At 38.0% G+C, this 21,406-nt stretch overlaps 1 long non-coding RNA gene across 1 annotated transcript in view; it reads right to left on the reverse strand.

Moving 5' to 3' along the window:
- Positions 1-12,939: 12,939 nt before the first annotated feature.
- The window catches only part of LOC101747852, a 34,661-nt gene continuing 26,194 nt past the window's right edge, over positions 12,940-21,406 (reverse strand). The window contains exon 4 of the long non-coding RNA XR_006939073.1: positions 12,940-21,233. This is a non-coding gene — a long non-coding RNA (uncharacterized LOC101747852). The remainder of the gene's footprint in view (positions 21,234-21,406) is intronic.

Genomic DNA, 21,406 nt, shown 5'->3' on the forward strand with positions numbered 1-21,406 from the left:
TGCAACACTTTATCCTTCGTATCCATAAAAAACAACTTATAAATCTTATTTATTTTCCTGAAAACTCAAAGCCATTCTACATCTTGTTCAAGTACTCAGTGATATTATGCAATGTTTATTCAGGAAAGACTACAATTCTGATCAACCAAGGTGGCCTGTTTTAAAATTCAGAAGGTGGGTCCTGTGAAGAAAATTCATTTTGTTGACAACAGTCAACAAATAAAACATTTCTCAAACGGATACTTGGTTAACTGACACTAGAGACCCCAGATTCCCTTCTGCAGACTCAGCCACAGTCCTGCTGCTAATTGGGATGTCAGGTTCACACTGGGAACTTGGTTTCGTTGCTCCAAGATTAGCAGTGCAGAGCTGAAATACTTGGACTGGAGGGTCACTGTGGGGAGGCAAGGTAAGGTTGATTCTGGGGGCTTTGCTGAGTCTGTCCTACAGCTGGAGTGACCAGTCTGAGACCTAATGGCTTCTGGGCTGGGCAGAACATCAAAGACCTGTGTGCCTAGAATGAGGGATTCAGGAAAGTTGTTGCACAGAAGGGAAGGAATGATCTTGCCGCACAAGCATATTGTCATGGATCTGACTAGAGGTGACTCCAGGTTCCAGACCAATCTGCAGTGTTATAAATCCCTGCTACAAATTACGGAGATGCACCTCACTTGCCAGAGTACAATTCACATGTTATAAATCTTCAACCTCACTCATGTACTCTAAAAGGAGAGTGCAAGATTTGGGTCAGGAATAACACTATGCAAGCTAAGAAAATCTGCTCCAGGACTGTTTTGCTAAGACAAACGTGATCCTATTGTTTCCACTTATGTTTGTTTTTCAAAATGGAATTGAAGTTTAACACTTAAAGTAACGTGAAACTGTCTGTTAATTTCTGTTTAATGTTCAATTTAAACAGTACTATAAGAAAAAAGATCCACCTAAAATGTTTGCATGCTTTTTTAATTTTATTTCCATCCCAACATGCTTCAATAGACGAAATCTGAAAATTATATTGGCAACAAAGAACTGAGTGATTTTCTGTCAAAGAAAATGTTGTGTAATCTATAAAATTATGCAGTAATTTTAATTTCTACATTATGGATTTCATACTCGATTGTTACATAAAATTTCTGGATGCTTGTTTCAAGAGTGTGTGGCTTTGATAAGAGGTAGCAGTAGAGTCTTTGATGCGATAGTTTTTTAACCAGTTACAGAGAACATTATGTGTCTTCACTAGAAAGTGATAGCCTCAACATGTTAATAACCAAAACATTACCAGCTTGTTTAAAAGTCAAAAACAAAACAATGATCCAAATAGATTCTTTTTCACTATAAGGCTTTTAAAAATATTTTTATATTTCACCCAAATATTTACAAAACTCAAAAATTCTAACAGAGCAAGATAAGTGGTTTTTCATCCCACACTTTTATTGTAGGCCTCCTAGATAAACATCTCTTACCAGGTGCCTGTACAACATCTGATTAAAGGACCTTGAAAGGAACCTTCTCCAAACAACAATTGTTACCACTGCATCACATTTTCTGACCAAAACCAAGAAAATTATTGTATGCAAGAGGTCAAGTAATTTCCTGGAGTGGAGCTTAGCACTGTGTGATTTATGCAGGGATCTAATTCTGTAGCCTAAAGGTATGTTAGCAAAAATAGTGACCCCATAGCCTAGGCTACCAGAGTGTTTTAGGTAATCATTAAAATTAAAAAGAAAAATAAATTCAAGAATAACGATATCCTACAGGTCAACACAGCTACTCACCACCCACTGACCAACACCCAGCCAGGCATCATCCAAGCCCTCATCCGACTCCCCACTGCTTTATAGCCTTCCACATGATGTCATGTGGTATGGAATAACCTCTTGCCTAATTCAGGCCAGCTGTCCTGGCTTTGCCCTGCCCCTTGCTGCTGTATCGTAAGGGCAGCAGCTCTTCCCAACCAAATATCCTCGGTCTGGTTTCCCAGCTGTGGTCCTATCACCTAGCAACAACTAGAACGTTGGTGAGCTATGAACACTGTCTCAATTAAAACTAAGACAATATCCACCCCTCATTCCATAAATTTACATCATGCTCAGATTCTACACATTCCCATGTATCTTGATTAGATACATAGATATCATTCCCATGTTTTGTGGTCCATCTGTCTAAATTCTCTTAAGAGTTCATTTAGTCCGTGAATTGGGCTCCATCTGTCACAGCAATCCTTCAGGGCAAGAGATATGGTTCATAGTACTGGATTATTGTATTCTAGAGCCAGACTCTTGGTTATCACTAAAGAAAATGCATAGTTACTGGGGGTTATTATGTTGAAAATAGTGCTTTGTAGCTGAGAATTTGCTCTATTAAATAATGTTATTGTGCACTTATCTGTTGTACTATTCATGGAAGTAAATAAGAGGCATCACTTTTGGACCAACCTATGCAGTTGTGCATAGGTAGGAGTGGAATACCAAGTAAATAGTAACACATGAAAATGTTTTATTGGTATATACTGATAAAAATAGTTCATCAGTAGTAGATAATGATAAGCTATCAACTGGAATGGTTAAGAAGTAGAAAGATATCTAATTCTGGTACTTAACTACAACAGCAAAATCTCTTTTAAAAATTTCTGGGGAGGGAACCCAGAGACCTCCCCTCTCAACAATCCATTAAAATGAAATGATTCTGATTTAAACATTTACTACTGAAAAGGAAAAAAGGAATGCTACTGAGTTCATTAAAAAGTAGGATAATGCTGACAGGAGTCGATAGTTTTCCTTAGCTTTTCAGATAAATTAAAATGCACATTTGATAAGTGACATTGCAAGAACACCAGAAATGTTACCAGAATCAGCTGGACTAGTAGAATAGGTCTGACAATGAACAATATCCATGGGATAATATTTTAAAGTGTGGATCAAGTGAGTGAGTTCAAGACCATGACAGATTGCCTAGCACTCATGGTTGATGAACTTGGAGTTCTTATTAATATTGAATTCACACTTTGTTTTACTAATTCATATTACTATTTTTCACAATTCTATTATGAATGCTTGAAGTTTTGAACATTCGTAAAAATAGAAGTCCTCCACTATTAAAGTAAGTGTTGAAATAAAGATGTATCTAAGCTGAGGTTATTCTGTTTCAAAATCATGGTTGAAAGTATCTTCAGCTTAATTTCTTCTGAAGTCTATTGTAGCTGAGCAGAGATCTCAACATCATCAGGGTATTTTCACCTCTTTTAATACCAAACATCAATACTTATCTTAATTAGAGGAAAGAGCTTTCTACATTTCTTTTTCACTGTCTTATATTAAATGTTGCCTCTAATAGCTGAGGAGATGATGTTTCCTGGATTTCCACATTTTAGAGTTTTCTCTCTTTCCCATCTACTCCCTTTGAGTGTTATTTTCTCCCTTGGTTTGCCATGTGAAACTCTGGCCTGATTGCTTCCCAATGTATGCTAGGTTTTAAACTCAGGTCAGCTCATGACCTGCATTAGCTATCAATCACAACAGCAGTTTCTCTAAAAGATGGTAGAGAGCAATGAGATCTAATGGGGAAAGAGTGAGACTCAGAGAGTGTTTTGTGTTCACAAGCAAACAAATAGGAGCGGGTTTGGACTGAGAAAGACAAGACAGGATTTACAGCCTCATCTCTTCCTGTGCTCAGGGCCCATTTGTATGGAAAATCTTTGGAGAGAGTTACGAGCAACATTTTGGAAAGTGAATTCCTGTGCATTTTGTTGTGTACCACAAGCACAAAGGAGAGGTGTTTTATGGATGCCTCTTGTCTACCATGTTTTTTTGGTTATTCATCCTTTCCTTGTCCCCAGTGCAACTTTCTCTCTTGAGGAATATCACTGTACTCACAAAGAATCATTTTTCTTTATCTACGGGGTATGAAATCATATGTAGTGATGAATGAGCAAAGTAAAACTGGCGTTCTGTTGCAATATATTCATTTTGGCACATTTTTATTCTCTTTCCTGACAGTTTTTGTCTAAAATATGTACTAGGTTTTTTATCTATGCCCTACTAGATTGTTCTTTTCCATTCTTTCTGTGTTCCCATTTATTAGGGTATTTCTTTATATAGCTTTTTTTTTCTTTTTTTCCCCTGAGTCTCCAAGAACTTATTCCTCTTCTGCACACTCTTGACATCCCTCCTCCCCACTGCCAAAACCACTCAGACAGTTTCCTGCAGACAGCTGATACTTGTCTTACAGCAAGCTAGAACAGGCTTATGAGAATAACAGAGAGTTTTTGTTTGTGATAGAAAGCCTTAGTCTCTGACAAACATCAGTGGCAAAAAATATCTATGGAGTGCTATAATGTTAGCAACACTAGTCAGTGTCATAAGATACTGTTAATAGTACTTATCTCTGAGGTGGTTCAGTAGTATAGAAGAGAATAATTACCAGGATGGGCTTCCTGAATCTTCCAACTATGAAATGCGTAATTGCACTGCAAATCTGAGCTCAGCCACAAAAGGAAAAGAATAAGAATAAATTCAGTATCCCTTGTTACCTTCTTTAAGCGCTGTCCAGCTTCAGAGGTTTACAATGTTTTATTGTGAGCAGTACTATTTTATTTAAACCAATAAAAAGGCAGTCAGGGAACTTTTTATATTATATTTCTTGTAATGAGAGAGAAAACAATCTCATTGCATAAGCTTGGAAAGTTAGGTTTGGAAAATATCAATGGTAATTTAAGAGTTACTCAACATTTTATAGATGTTAATGTTATCCAGTTTTGCCACAAAGAGTTTTAATGCACTTTGGCAGGTGAAGCATGATGAAACATGCTGAATGATGTAAAATATGACTCCTTGCAAAAGTCTTCCCTTCACTAGAGATTATTACTAGGTTTTCTGGTTTCTAAGACAAAGTTCAGTTTTTTAAACTAAGCTGCTCATGAAGATGGGCTTGGTGGTGAATAGTGAACTGGAATGGCTGAAGACCACTTTTTCTTCTCCTTTTCTGAGGGCAGAATTCAACAGAAGCAGAAGGAAGAGGCAATGTCTCAAACTATAACAACAGGGTTTGCTATAACTTTGCTGTCAAAGTCCTCAAACAATGCCTACAGATATGTTTCTATATGTACCAAGTATCTAAAAAATGTTCTCAAAGCTCATTTTACCTCTCTATTACACACTCATTAATGACTAAATCAGCCTCTATACTGAATAGCCAAGTAAACAGCTGTGTAATCCAAATGTACCAATCTAATAGATATAATAACAGTAACATAATCAGAATCAAATTTTCATAGTCAACATTGCATATTTAGCTGTCAGTCAGAACAGTTTAGCAAATAGATAAGATTTACAGAAAACCAGCCAAGGGAGTGAAATTAGGTTATTAGCAGTAAAATACCATAGAAGTGAGATGGGCTAAATTCATTCAAATCTTCATGAATACTGACTAATTTCAAATTCAAGCTGAATCTCTCCAGTGACTTCAAGAATGAGAAAAAAAAACCTGCAAGTTAATATCACATCAATTTTGACCATGGTCATAGTAAAGCACTCTCTGCCTGAAACCATCAAAGTATTTGCTCCCCACTACAGCACCGCAATTTCTGACTATACAGTTTCCTGCAATATGGTTTATATTGCTTTTGGTATGTCTCATCAGTACATTCCAAAGCACTTTCTTCAAGGAAAGCATTTCCAGCCTCATTTTAAATCACAGGAATCTCAGAAAATAATCTCTTTATCTTATGGAGCATGATGAAGAGACTTTCAAAACTCAAACAATCACAGCAGTGCACTGTTGTACATGAACAGCAGTAGCTTGGCTTTGCCAAGCAACATAGGTGCATAGCCCAGAGCTGAGCCCAATCTAAGAAACCTTCTTCCTCAGGAGGTCTAATTAGCAGTTTGCAAAGTGATGGTGGTGTGGTCTTCTTACTTCTTGGTCTGCAGCCAGTTCAACAAACATTACCCTCGGGAACTCTTCACAACCTTCTCTTGCTGAGCTGGTACCTCAGAGGTAGTTTTGAGAAGGTATTAAGTAGCATATGAATTTCAGTAAGGACAGTGCTGATCTCATATGTCCTGAGTGCTTAGCTGTGTGGCTTCAGTTATGCTATCTGCAGTGTTCAATTTACAAAATCCCCAAATAGTTCTGACCATGCAAAACGAAGATTCAAAACAGTGTTCTTGAGTTTACAAGCTCTTCTTTTAAAAATTGTAGAAGAATTTCCTAAAATGATACAAAAATTTAGATATATCCTTTGAATCATTTTATTGTTTGGTGTAGATGAAACATAGTAACAACAATAGAAGTGGGGAAATATAAAAGAAAAATGGATAGCATCTGATTGTCTTCTCCTTTTGTGCCCACATGTTTTTATTTTGCTGTGTTGAAGGATGTGCAAGATGCAGAAGTATTTGAAGAGTAACAATAAACCTGATTCATGTATATGTAGAACAAAAAAACGAACCTCCAAATAACCCACAATCCTCCCTGTTAATATTCTGTTTGGACAGAAAGAAATTAATTTCCTTATTTTCTCCATGGAGCCTAGGATGGCGTCACTACCAACTTCTGTAGAAGAATCATACTCTGCATATGCCTCTTACTCCTGTTTTTGCAGTTAGTTTTTCTCCTATTTTAAAACATATTGTGATGTTGGATGCGGCTCTAGTTTTACAGGAGTTTTCCTCACTGGGAACCTGATTCAGCACAGTTTTACTCACATTTAGCTGTGCAGATGATCAGATAAAACAAATGAAATAGAACATAGTGACGTGTAGATATGTTAAAATTGCACTAAAAAGTAAAAAAATAATAAAAAAAGCATTTTGGCAGTATTTGAATAAGTGTGACTGGAGAATTTGATGAATTAGTGGAAACGGGAGGAAGAGAACTGAACAACACATACATAAAGAGGAAAAGAAACGAAGTATTTTATGAATTTTACTACTTTTAAAATAGTACATTCCTGGTATTCTAGTTTGTTTATATCTGCTTTAATGCTGACTAGTACTGTGGGAATAATTATTTTTTCAGTTCAGTGGCCAAATGTAAACGTTATTTAAAAATCAGTCTAGATAGAAGTGTCTTTAAAGTCTGTTGCTTTGCTTTTCACCAAAGCAGCAAAGTCAAGCAGTTCAATGTGGAAGAGTTTTGATACTTACTTAAAGAGCAGAAACAAATAAAATAGGTGCAAGGTCAAAAAAACAGAGATTTCCCCCTTCTATCTCCATGGAAAACCATGAGAGCATGCACTCCTAGAAGTAAGAACTTGTTATTTCAACCTCTTCCTTCCTTGAAGTACCCTCCTTCCCATAACAGAGCTCAGACATAGGCTTCTTCTAAGCTAAATGCTTTATGATTGAGGCAGATCCTTCTGCCGGAACTGTTCAGTTTTGCAAAGGGTAAATACTTATTCAGACAGAAGTGCCATGACACTGTACCTTTGCCATCAGGCTGTTCAGTGGGAGACAGGCTGTTAGGAAGTTCTCACCTGTCTTGCGTAACTATTCCCAGCACAAAGGTCTTCACCACATTTTTTCACTCACAACTCCTTGTGTTTATGCAGTGTGGAACAAAGCTGTCCGAAATATTTAATATCCCAGATGCTCTAAAGGATTACGGTTTTGGCACATAACTGGACAATGAAGATTAAAATGCTTTGAGTAGAGAACAGATCTGAGCATAGATTGCTTATCTCCTGAGGAAAATATGGACCTCAGCACCCATGAGTATTTCCCATTTGAGAAAAGGGAGAGCCTCGTATGTGAATCCAGAATTTGTTCCCCATCAACCCTCCAAAAGAGAAATCGTCTGATGAAGCTTTCAAGAAAGAGAACTGAAATACAGGGAATTTATTGTTTGGCAAGAAGAAAAAACAGTCAATCACTTACCTTCGTCTTTCACCATCAGAAACACTCTATGAGGGGATTTTACAAGAGAAAAAAAAAAGTACTGCGTAAAATTCCATTTGAGATTACCTCATATCCCAGCTTTCAGAATGAGTTGCTGTTCTGACAAGGAAAAAAGCTAGATTTCCTTGTCACTAATACTGGCAGAGAAGAATCTTTCCTCTTACAGTGTATTTAGATAGATGGAACCTACTGTTAAGAACAAGGCAATGGGGGAATAATAACTTTAGTATGTTAATTTCAAAAGGAATTTTTTGGATAATTTGTTGCAAAAGCATACTTATCAAAACATTGAATTAATATTTAATTTTTATTTTTAAGCTTTTTAGTATAATCATGGTCATGGAGACAATTTATTGATTTAGTCAATTTCTAGGTTTAGTGTAATTGAGTTATTTACCACACATAATGACAATATCAAAACAGCCATGGTACTTTCCACCTGTAAAGAAGATCAATTCACCTTTTCTTCTAGAAATAATATTGGTCACTTTACTCAAGTTTAAGCTCTGAGGAGCTGTTGTCCAAAATATGTGACTCTAGATCACAGAATCACTGCATCTCATTTGCAGAACCTTTTGGACACATGCTTCCCTGGCCTCCCTTCCAAGATGCTGGGAGAAGTGTAGAGGAAGAGATTATGGGGGTGCTGCCATGAATCTAATCAGTGTTATCCTCTATTCTAGGGCATGAATATAGACCAAGCTAACTTATAATTCCTAAAAAAATATTCCCTACTTATTCAAGCCAGACAAAGGGAAAGGTATTCCTTACCACTTCAATTACAGCCATAGTTTTTCTCAAATTTCATTTGAGCAGGTTACTAAGCAAGTATCTAGGAAGCCTCTGGAGTTTGACATGTGGGGATCTGTAAAACTGACCCACATCTAGCTATAAAAAGAGAGATTCCCACTGGGTGGTTCTATGCCCTTCTCCTTAATTCATTCACATGGTATCAGCAGAGCAGAAAAGAGGTCAGAAACCCTCACAGTTCTGCTAGAAGCTCTAGTGAGCTTACTATTCCACAGATCCACATCAAGGTAAATTTGATTCCACACGCTACTTACATTTCATTCTACAATTGTCTTTGTCAAAGGCCTCACTTGCTTAAGTTATTGCTTAAGGTTTTACTGAGCCAGAACCTGATTCAGTAATTACTGGATCTTCCTAATACTTTACTCTTTCTGGGGTATCTCTATACCACAGTATGGAGATGAGTGTGCTAGAAGCTAATCCAAGCCACATTTATTCTAGCAAAATTTCAATTCCAGCAGTGTTCTGGGAAGCATATGTACTGTGACATTAGAGTATACCAGGTTTCTTTCTAATTTACCTTTTTCCTGCTATAATCTTCGTAGTGCATATAGCAATCCAGCCTACAAAATCTGGTCTATTATCAGTCCCATAATAGGATATTTTTAAGCTAGCTCAGATGTACCTGCAGAGCACTGGCTGCAGTACATATATGTCTAAGGATTTAAATTTTGAAAAGAAAAATGAGAGTCTGTCCTGCAGATCATTGATCCTGTAGGTTACGGAAATGGCAAACAGTTTCCCTGCTCCAAGTGTTGGTAACGATTCTAACCTTAGGAATACCAATAAGTGTATAAGCAATTTCTAGCTTTTGCACTTAGCCTGAAGTTATCTGGAGTTCAGATTGACAGCTAATTTTGGAACTTGTAGGTGACTACTTTGATGATATTTCTTTTTACCGATCTGCCTGTTTCCTTTACTATTTGCTACATTCCATATATTATTCATTAATAGAAATTTCACACATTCTCTCCCAATAAATAAATAAATAAGATAAATATACAGCTGGCAACAGGCTATAAAGCAATATCAAAATGATATATTGCGCTTGATTCCAACCTAGGGACTACTGTGAAATATATTGCAAAGGCTGAACCCTCTGATGGATTGTATCACTAAAACATTTGAACTGAAGTCTATGCCTTAAGGAAGACTGGAGGTATTGTGGAATCAGCATAAAAGTTCACTTTATGTAACTTTCACCTTGAAAAATAAACTTTATTTCAGGCCAGTTTCACACACTGTAAAAGCTGGTTTGGAGGAGGTAATGCTCTCAAGCCTTTGCCACCTCCTCTCTCACTGCTGTCAGCACAGGGCATGTTTACACTAAAATGTGAAGGTGTGAGTGTCATCCTGCAGCCATACCCCAGGTAGCTGTAAACTAGTTAAGTCTGGTATCAGTGCAGCTGCCTGTAGTATGGGGTTCAGTGTGGAGCAAAACCTGTCAGTGACACTGAGTAAACACTGAGAGCAGGTATAGATGGAAATGCTAAGGGGCACTCATCTCCTTTGGCTACAACGAACAAGTGTTGAACTGAAAACTGGAGAGCTGTATTAGCAGAGCATTGATCCTGAACTAATTACACAGTGCCTCTCAGGAAGATTTGGGGCTTAGGCACAAAACATTGCTAACAATGTTGAATTGTCCAGCTCAGAGCTGGCCAGTGTCCAGTATATCAGGAGAACCAGAGGGAGCTCAGATGTGCAGGCACACATACATACCTGTCCTGAGTTATCTATGGGATGTATGTGGGTACACAGTGGTGAGCCACTTGCAGCTTCATGGCTGCTGATACTCAAGGGGGTTTGCTGCAAGCTGGCTTGGGTGCATGTAAGATGGCTGCAATCACACATCTCACTGACAAGTGGACACCTTTGGGGGAACAGATGTTGATTAGGTATGACAATTAAATGCAAAAAATATGGTAATTCAAAGAAAAACTCTAAATATTAAAATGCACAGGTCAGTGTGCTAGGTGATACTCAGAGTAACTTATTGAGCAATTGTGCTGCAGAATCAGCCAGGGAATGGGATCAGGATTGCTAACTTACTGTGGTAGACATTTGTTAAATAACTCTTATCTACTGCTGAAGGTTGTAAGTGTTTGAAAGAAATTGCATTAAGCTGTACTGATATAGCCATCTGAGTGTAACATGTACAGAATCACATAGTTGTAGGGGTTGGAAGGGGGATTGAATCCAAACTCCCCGCTAAAGTGGGTCCCCCTACAGCAGGTTACACAGGAAATCATCCAGATGGCTCTTGAATATCTTTGGAGAAGGAGAATCCACAACCTCTCTGAGCAGTCTGCTCGAGCACTCTGTCAACCTCAAAGTAAAAAATAAAATTCCTCATGTTTGTAGGGAATTTTTTGTGCTCCAGTTTGTGCCTATTGCCTCTTGTTCTGTTGCTGGACACCACTGAGAAGAGCCTGGTCCCATCCACTTGATTCCCGCCCATTAGATATTTATAAGCATTGTTAAGATCCCCTCTCAGTCTTCACTTCTCCAGGCTGAACAGTCCCAGGTCTCTCAGTCGTCCCTCATAAAGGAAGTGCTCCAGGCCCCTCATGATCTTTGTAGCCCTCTGATGGAGTCTCTCCAGTAGTTCCCTGTCTTGAAATGGAGAGCACAGGACTGGACACAATACTCAAGATGTGGCCTCACCGTGGTACAGTAGAGAGGAAGGATCACCTCCCTCAACCTGCTGGCCATACTCTTTTTGCACCCCAGGATACCACTGGCAGTCTTGGCCACAAGGGCACACTGCTGGCTCATGGCCAACCTGTTGTGCTCCAGGACCCCCAGATCCTTCTCTGCAGAGCTCCTCTCCAGCAGGTCAGTCCCTAACCTGATGCATGCAGTTATTCCTCCCCAGGTGTAGGACTCTGTACTTGCCCTTGTTGAACCTTATAAAGTTCCTCTCTGCCCAACTCTCTGGCCTGTCCAGGACTCGCTGAATGGCAGCACAGCCTTCTGGTGTGTCAGCCACTCCCAGCTTTGTATCATCAGCAAACCTGCTGAAAGTGCACTCTCACCTAGCTCCTTACAGCTCCTTAGGAGCTACTGATGTTTGTTTTTCCCCTCTTGGCTCCTGTTTACATAGGTTTTCCTATAAGACAGTCTTGAAGCTCTTAAATTTACGGAATGCCTGGCAGTAGAAAGAGACAGAACCTTGAAAAATTATGTGTAATTCCATGGCAGGAAAACAAACAAACAAACAAATTGAGAATAAGAGCAAAGAGCACCCAGGATCTTGGAACCCATTAGGCAGCACCAAGGATGTTTTGTTTGGATATCTGGGGTGGCAGAAAAACAGGAAAAGACTCTCAGTACTCAGGACCTCCTTCCTCTTCCCATTACAACTATGCAAATAGGATTACAAAAGAGTTTTTACAGCTCAGTGGGTTTGACCTTATTCCTCCTACACCATGGGTTGCTTGTAGGAAAGGAGAATTGAATAAGCAAGGCGACATACACAAGTTTATTTGTACAGAACTCATCTAGTTTTTTATTCACATACATGCACACACATTTGACCTCAACAAGATTGGGGAAATAGCATTAATCATTTTGAAAAAATAATTTAAAATACTTCTCCCACTGCTAATGAGCTTGTGTTATTCTGGTTATAAGTAACTATAAAAATGTGTGTAATGTTGTGTTAGGCAATAATTGAATATCTGTGAATTATTATTGTTGTTTTCTTTCTACTGCAATCTGTTTAGGTAATACCTGCAATATATTAAGCTCTCCCTATATGCCAATATAGGCATTTTCCAAAGAGCTGTAAATGTTCTAATCAGTATGATCAAAGTGTTCATGAGAATGTCAACCTGTGAACCTGTTTTAATGGAAAAAAAAAAAATGTTTTGCTGTATGGAAATGAATATGAGAGGCAAACAGTACTTTCCTGCTTCCTTTTCCCTTCCTTTTTCCTTTTCCCTTCCTTTTCCTTTCCTTTCCTTTTCCTTTTCCTTTTCCTTTTCCTTTTCCTTTTCCTTTTCCTTTTCCTTTTCCTTTTCCTTTTCCTTTTCCCTTTCTCTTTCTTTCCCTTGCCCCTCTCCTCTCCTCTCCTCTCCTCTCCTCTCCTCTCCTCTCCTCTCCTCTCCTCTCCTCTCCTCTCCTCTCCTCTCCTCTCCTCTCCTCTCCTCTCCTCTCCTCTCCTCTCCTCTCCTCTCCTCTCCTCTCCTCTCCTCTCCTCTCCTCTCCTCTCCTCTCCTCTCCTCTCCTCTTTTGCCATTATTATGAATCATGTTTTTTACTGAGAAATCAGTTGTTTTTCAGCCTTGTCCTTCAAAGCTCGCCAGATATTTAAAGCATCAAATGAGCTGTCTGGCTTTCTAAGCAATTTGTGCACTTTCACAGTAGATCAAAAGACATTAGTACATTTATTATAGAGATTAAGACTAGAAACACACTGAAATGAATGTTATGTTTCTTTAAAAGTAACCTTTCTCTCATTTAAGTAGGTATCAGTAAAAGCATTTTCCTCCCCCTGCAACTTTCAGAGTAAAGCTAGTAAAAGAAACTAAGTACCATTCATTACTGCCAGCATCTGTAATTGTTTGTATTATACTTTATGAAAAAACTTTATATGAAATGCCACATTTGAACTCTAGACTATTAAAAGTGTCAGCTCTATTATATCATTTCTGAAGACCAATTTGCCTTTTTTTTTCTTTTTTTTTTTTTTTTTCAGAAGGTTGTAATGAGCCAGGTTCATTTTGCTTTCTACCATTTATCTTTTCAGCAGTAATGGAAAATTTCCCCCTCAAGGCACAGCAAGCTATTCTTATCTTAGACAATTAGGCAGAAATGAAAAGGATCATAAAGGTGAGATTTTTTTCGCAAACAATGTGATGTACTTTATAGCATTTAACACTGAGGAATATCTGACAAATTCTGAGTGGTTTGTGAAGGCAGTGTGGTTAATAGCCAGCTCTGAGTAATGTTTCAGCTTAACACATGAGAAAGACGGTAGGCAGCCAGGGTCACTTAAAGATATACTTAGTCTGTAGCTCTGCTGTTGACAATATTTTATTTTTAAAGGAGCTTGGAAATGTACACAGAGACTGAAAATATAAAGAGAAACAAGCCCATGCAAAGCAATTAATTAATTATAAGGTAGGAGGACAAAGCATATTTAGACAGCTTCCTTAACCAGCAAAATTTACTAGACAGGCTTTACAGGCGTAAAGACTTTTTTTTTTTTTTTTCCTTTTAACTTATTTTGGAGATATATCATAAGGTTTATTAAAAAGATTAGATGAAAAATTTAATAATAAAATGCTTGCAGTAGTCTTTGCATTGTGCTCAACAAACAGCAAGGTGTGGTGCGTGTGCACTGATCCCCTTGACTGATCTTGTTTGTACCTGCAGGTCCCTGTGTAGGTACTGGTACTTGGATGTGCCAGAAAATCATTTCAGTTCTACTTTCTAGAAATATTATAGTGTATACTAACTGCAGATCGGTTCTGTCTCTGCCACTGATAGAGAATACTGTTTGCAAAGGTTCAGTTATGGATTTCTAGTATTTTCAGGTCTGATTCTCCATCTTACCCACCCCACCTTTTATGGGTCATTGATCTATTTTGAGATGGGAGATCTATTGTTTAGAAAATCCTGAGTAATTGTGGATAAAATGTTCCTCTGCAGTTCTTAGCTACACTCATATAGAAAATAGTCCCCTGACTCAAGTGCACAGAATGAGAACAATGATATGGGTCTGTGAGGAAAGCAGTAAAGAGAGAAGAAATGGAAAGAATTCACTGCACAATAGCTGTGCAGTGGGGGCTGAGAGTAGTCCCATCCCTAAGGAGTCGCATGGATTTGTAACTCTATATAAGAAGGGCTAAATAATTCCCATTTTCTGTCTGTACCATAGGATTAACCTGGTATGCATATGATAAATAATAATTTAAATGATTTATAATTGAAATGGTTTTTCTTTCTTTTTGGATGGTAGCATTTTTAATCCACATTGTGCCCTACAAATCCAACAAAGCTATCGCTTTCTCTGAAAGAGAGAATAATTGCTGCTGATTATCTCTTGTCAGTGCAGTAAGAATAGCAGGTAAAGCACGGGAAAAAAAATGCTGCATAGTACAATAGAATAGTATACACACAATAAAATAATAGAATCACACGATACAGTGGTATTGTGCATACTAGTTATGCAAATAATATGGTATATAGAAGATGTCTGAATGCATATTGATATTGTTACAACAGGGAGAAAACCCTACTGACTAAAGAGGAAGTGGCAAAGCTTCAGTAGGAAATGTGCCCCAGTCTGTTTTAGCATTGTAGGTCTCTGAAGAAGGAAAACGATTGGCACTGTACTTAAAGCAAATAGCTGCAATTAAGCTCATTACGTAGATAAAATTACTTCTCCTTTCACAGAGAAAATGTCTAATCCTAGAAAGTTCTAGCTGAAGTTATAAAGTTGGAAAAGTGCATACTCCCTAGTGCTTGCTATTACTCCCTACTGCCCTTCAGACTTGCTGGGAAACTACTCGAGTAAGTGGTTTGTAACTCAGCTCTTTCAAACAGAACTCGAATAGCTTGAATAATAGGTATTTGGCTTCTTGGCTCATTTTCACCAAAAGGGATCTGAAAGTGTTCACCCAAGCAATGAACTCAGGGAATGGAGGGGCAGCACTCTACAGACAAGGGAGCAGGAGAGGATATCAGGCTGTGAGCTGCTGGTTCTTCAGCTACTGCAAAATGGTGATGTCTTTCCTCCATAGCATTCCATATGATTTTCCTCTGGATCTAGGGACTCCCCATGCTTTTTTGGTTGTACTAATGAGGTCATGTACTTGGAGAACATGGCCACCAAGGTGAGGGTGAATTATGAGGTCACCTCCAGAGAACGTGGCCTTTCTACATTGTCTCATACTATGCAATCCAAATAACAACACGTATGTGCATATAAGCACACGTATGTATGTATATGTGTATGCATGCAACTGTCTGGACATAGTTTCTTAGCATGTCCACAATGAATCCAGTCTGCCAATTAGAAAATAATCTTCTGGTGATGACTTCTGTTTCACATATTGACACTATAAAATTCCATTGAGAAGTTTAATTTAAGCAAGAGGATGGATAAAGGAGAACAAGCAAACCAAAAGCAAAATCTGACTCTTCAAATTGAAACATTTCAGATCTTTGATGGGTTGACATATTCCAAAGACCACTGAAGACCACAGGAAGAGGGCTTACTGTGGCATTTTTATTAATCAGTATAACAAAGCCTTCAGCTTTCTTTTTTACTTCAAAAGCTTCCCAACTACTCCTGTATTCAGTGTGTAGTGAAATTACGTATACTGGTTTATGTGCATTGGAGAAATCTACTTTACTTTCTTTTATCTTTCTGTGAGTTGCTGAACTTGGAAAAGGAGTTAATTTTACTCTAGGCTCACTACATTCTGATATAAATTTTTTATGTTGGCATATTCCTCACTTTTGTCAAAAGTACCAATTAAGAAATGGGAGCTCATGACTCAGGTTTCTCAAAATAGAGTTAGAGAAATCCTTCCACTCTTAGATGAATCAAATGTCTACATGTACATTATTTGACATACCTAATTTACAGGATTATTACTGTTGCCAGTTTGACATTTTACACTTCAAATAAATTCACCCATAGGCACAAAGCCACTTTACACAGATTTTCTTATTTAAACAAAATGTCACCATGAGAAAGAGACAAGCTTAGTAAAAATTACCACTATCCAATAACAAAAGGGAGCTGAATTTCGAAGTAGAACAAGTTTTGACATGGGTAACACTGCCTGTCATCAGTAGAAGTGAATCAATTTGAGAAAACTTGTACAGGAAAAAACTTATACTGTATAAAAAATGTCCTCTATCTTTTCTGTATTCTTTACTGTATACTGTATATTTTGTGTCTATAACATTAAGATGAATTAGAATCAGTGAAAAACTGAAGAAAAATATAGAGAAAATATGGAGTTTCTTAATTATGCTGTAATTTTTTGTTGTAAGACATGTTGTCCCCATGAAACCTATGACAAAATAATAAGCACATAATAGGTTCTATCAATGTATTTACAATAACTTATAGCACTGCACACACAGCCCTCAGCTGCTTGATCACAGGATTATGATGATGCTTGAGGAGCAAAGGATAATCAGACAGCAGGAGGGGGAAGGCAAAGAAGTGTGCAGATAAAGTAGAAAGAATGTTGATATCAAGTGTGGCTAACAAACCTTCACCGTTAATGCTTTGGATAATTAAAATAGATCTAGGTCTTTTTTCTTTTCACTACTGTGGCTCTGCCAAAGCAGAGACAGTTTTGGGACTCAGACTGATGTGGCAGGAATGAGAGAACCATATCTGGCTAGCACCTGCTTTGAACCACACAATGCTATGTTCTGGGAGTCATTTTGTGGACATATTTGTGTGCTAATTAACTGGTGGGAAAACATGGGACTGTGTTAAAAATCATGCAGTGGGTTATTTGGGAGTTCACACCAAGTGATCCTTACAAGTCTGCAGAAAACCTGTGTCATCACATATGTTGGCCTTGCACTATGAGTTTGTGAGAAAAAGAAACATGAATTGTAGATAAACTTGATCTGAGCTCATATTCAGAAACATATTTTTCATACATGATACCTTCAGGGATGTGTCATGAAAGATCCAGCAAAAAAATTTCCTTCTAAAAATGTTTTTTCTTTTATTCTCATAATTATTCATTCCCTGTTGGAAGAAAGGTGACTTACAAGCATTCCTTCGTCATGAAAACCAATGTTATCCTCCATCGCTCTCTAAAAATAACAAGCTATCATCAGGCAAGATAACTGCTCTGATAAAATACCTTGGAAATAAAGTGAACTTTGCATCATACTGTGATCTTCCCAATGTTCCTATTGGAGTTCTTGATGAATATCAACAGTTTACACTCAGACATCAATATGACTTTCAGAGATTATTCATCAAACAAGATTATTCTCTATCACATCAGTGAAAAGTTAAAAATGTGTTAAGGCTCGATATTGCATCTGTTATTCATATGGCAGATTTGTTCAGAGACACTTCCAGAGCACATCAGAGGCAGGGCAGAGATCTCGAAGGAATATGATGGATATTCAAAATGTAGCAAGCTCTTTCTTTATGTACTGTATTTTCTTTCTGAGAACTCTTAATTACCAGAAGCAATCAATCATCTAACAATTAGTGAAAACACTTTGCAAGAGTGACCGGGAAGAAAGGACAAGGACTCTTTCAAACAGATCAAAACAACAGCATCAGTGATACTTTGGATATTTCTGCAACGACTTGGGGTCTTTACAGCTTCCACTAGCTCAGAAAACATACTGGTTTTGACTTCGTTTCGCAAATACGTCACTTGTTATATTGCTGAACATACACAACATGCTCACATGGCCCTTAATTTCCAAACACTACTGAAGGGGATTTATTTTATGTGGGAGAGAATAATGGAGGCAAACACACAAAGTATAACTTATGATATTATCTGAAATACGTACTTGCAGAGCTGTACTCTACATGTTTCTCTGACTACACCAGCAAAGTCCTGCTACTGTTCATGCCAGCCGTGTAGAGCACGTGGAAGGTGTTCCCTTCTCATGTGAATGCAACATATTTACCAGACAGCTGTAGTAGCCAATAGAAGCTGTTTGTTATAAACCCCCAGTCCTCATTGTGAGTGGAGCAGTGTGAATGGAGAAAGGTGCACACAGATGTGCAGGCAGTTGAAGCACTAATCAACTTGCATGCAGAAAAAGAGAAGCTGAAGGTGACAGAAATGAAGCACTGTAGAGGTAAACTGCGTAGCTGATGAATGTAAAGACTAAACATCAGCTGCAAAGGATGTAAAAGACATATACACACTCCTAAATAAGGGAATGACACATCTTGATATCATAAAATTCATTTGTAAGCTGTATTTATTCCTGGAATGTGCACTTCAGCTAAAGACCTTGTGATTTACATTACAAGATTTAAAATAAAATCCATATCAACTGATGGATAAAACAGCACACAGAAAGAAAGTTTTGAGAGTAAACATTAAAAGTTTGTAGTAGTGATAAAGACTTGCAGCAATTATTGATTTTGTACTTTGCTTTTCCATTTAATGTGACAGCCATTTGAGTGAAACCAGATGTAAATGAGATAGATACTGCAGAGAGTCCATTAAGAATAAAATGAAATAAACTCTCAGCAACAAAGAAGCTCCCAGACTGATGCCCTAATGACACTGAATCATTTCAGAATAGCTCCATATCTCAAATCAATCAGGACATGAACATCTATGACAAGTTTTGTGCTTTCAGCAGCAGTCCCACAACTTTGACATATATTGACTTAAGCACTGCAGATGGACTGCAAGAAACCTTTCTGCAGCCAAATACAAATTAGAACTGCTCTGAAGTTTCTCTTGGTTCTGCTGGAGGCTCAAAGTGCCCTACACAGCCTTAAGCTTGGGAGGGCTTAATGATGTGAGAATGTAGCAGAATCAGAAACCAAAGCCCTGATCTTATGCTATCTTTTTTTCTTGTAAGCAATACATACTCCATTACATATTTTGTTTTATTCTTTCTTTCCTCAGCAAATGTGATGGTAAAATGGTAAAATACTTCTTAAAGTATAATTGTTTTCATAGGGGCATAACTTCTTAATGACAAACATAATGCTATTATAATTAAAACATTAATAGCTAACTGGCCATGTAATTAAATGGAATCAGTTCACTGTCACTCAAAAAAGCAAGCAGAGTTATTAAATAGAATTCACCATTCAATCAGCAGATGCAGACTCTTGCTCAGGGTGACTAGTACAGTCCTTCTCCTGTCTCTTTGTACCGTGGAAGCCTTCAGGTCTTTTCTGCTCAGCTGGTAACTTCTCATTTTGACTTGGCAAAGTCAGAAGGGCAAGCTCTCAAGGAATAGCAGGGAGAAAAGAGGGAATTGCTTCATTGAAATGAAAACATTGCAAGAACTGCTCAAAGCAGGATCGGTAACTGCCATTCAGTTTCTCTCTTTTACATCATATGTGCTTCAGTTTTACTTGTTGAAACTATACATTCATTAGGGACAGCCTCTGCTGAAATAATAATAATAAAATTATTTGGAAACACTGTAGGTACAGAGAAGTATTTACAGGTACCTGTGGTGAGATACCTCCGAAAAGTTCAGTTTCTTTTCATGCCATTGCCTCTTATTTTTAAGTCTATTTAGAAATGTTCTAAACAGGTCAAGATGACCTTATAGCTTTGACACTAAATCATAGGAAAATTGCTTCTAGTATCAAAATAGCAAAATCAAATGCCAAGACATCTACGGATACGTTAGCACAGAGTAAAGCCATCAGCTCCTTCTTAGAGAAACATCAAATTTACATTTACTTCAACAGGTAGTAAACAGTCTTGACAAGTGAAATGTTTCTTGTGTTTCATCTCTGAGAGGTTTTAGAGGAAGACAAATGCTGCTGTTTCTGAGAAGTTCAAATGCAGGTCACGATGCCACCAGGAGGGCAAGCCTGCTCAACAGAAGCAAGCACACTGCCCTCCCTGCACTGCTTCCCACTTTGGGACATGTGGTGATGGCCCCGCTCACACAAAATCCTTCTTGCCACCTTCCTAGCTCACACATAGCCCCAGGGAAAGGTCTTTCCTGAACACTTGATGTAACACAAGAGCTTTTGGAAATCGCAGGCAGCCACCAGCACTTGCCACTGGCGTGCAACCTGGCTTCTCTGGATGTTTGCTACCGCAGCCCCTTTTCACTCTCTAGGAGAAACAGTTCATGACTCCCCAGAGGCTGTTTCTCACAGGGTTGCATACAGAATTTCATACATGGCACAAATACAAATAAACACATTTCTTTCTGTCCCTGTGCTTTTGTGACTTTTTTGGGTTTTTTTGTCTGTTTGTTTTGTTTTGTTTTTTGTTGTTGTTGTTTTGTTTCCCCCCCCAGAAAGCAGTGCCACTAAAGTCTTTGTGATAATTTTGTTTGGTCAAAATCCCATTTCAAGAGGGTGTGAGGTATACAGCAGAAAAGAAAAACTGAACTAAAATATACTGAAGCAATACATTAAATAAATGAAAGCTGAGCCTTTAGAGGCTATCTAAATTAACTGGATGAGTTTGGTACTTTGGCCAGTGGGAAGGTTAACCTCTCCAGGCTGTCCATAGCTTGGTTTGATACGTTCACCTATGGAGCAATGACCTTGGCCCTGATAATAGTATTTAACATGAGATTACAGTTTATAGCTCATATTTTGATAATTTATATTGACATTTGGAGGCATAGTAATGGTCCTGGGTTTTTTAATTCTGTTGTGCTAATCTTTGTATGATCCCAATTATACTGAAAAGCTGTTCCCTGCAACAAATAACATTGTTCTTAATTTAACATCATAAATATAGCCAAATTACACTAAATGTGCTTGGTGAAATGCACTTACATTTCTCTTGAATGCAGAGGCCAAGGTCTTGAATCACCACAGATGCATAAGCCACATAGGGAGTGCTACAGGGAGGCAGAAGCAGAAATGATCCCATTACAAATGCTCATATTTCTAGCACATTCTCTCTTTTTTTGAACTGCTCCTGACTTTTGGATACACATAGTTCCTTTTACTTTTTATTTCCCTCAGGCTTTATTCATTTATTTGTCTTTGCTTTGAGATTAAGACATGCTCT

This window comes from Gallus gallus, chromosome 4 (genome assembly GCF_016699485.2).
Source record: "Gallus gallus isolate bGalGal1 chromosome 4, bGalGal1.mat.broiler.GRCg7b, whole genome shotgun sequence".
Taxonomy (NCBI): Eukaryota; Metazoa; Chordata; class Aves; order Galliformes; family Phasianidae; genus Gallus; species Gallus gallus.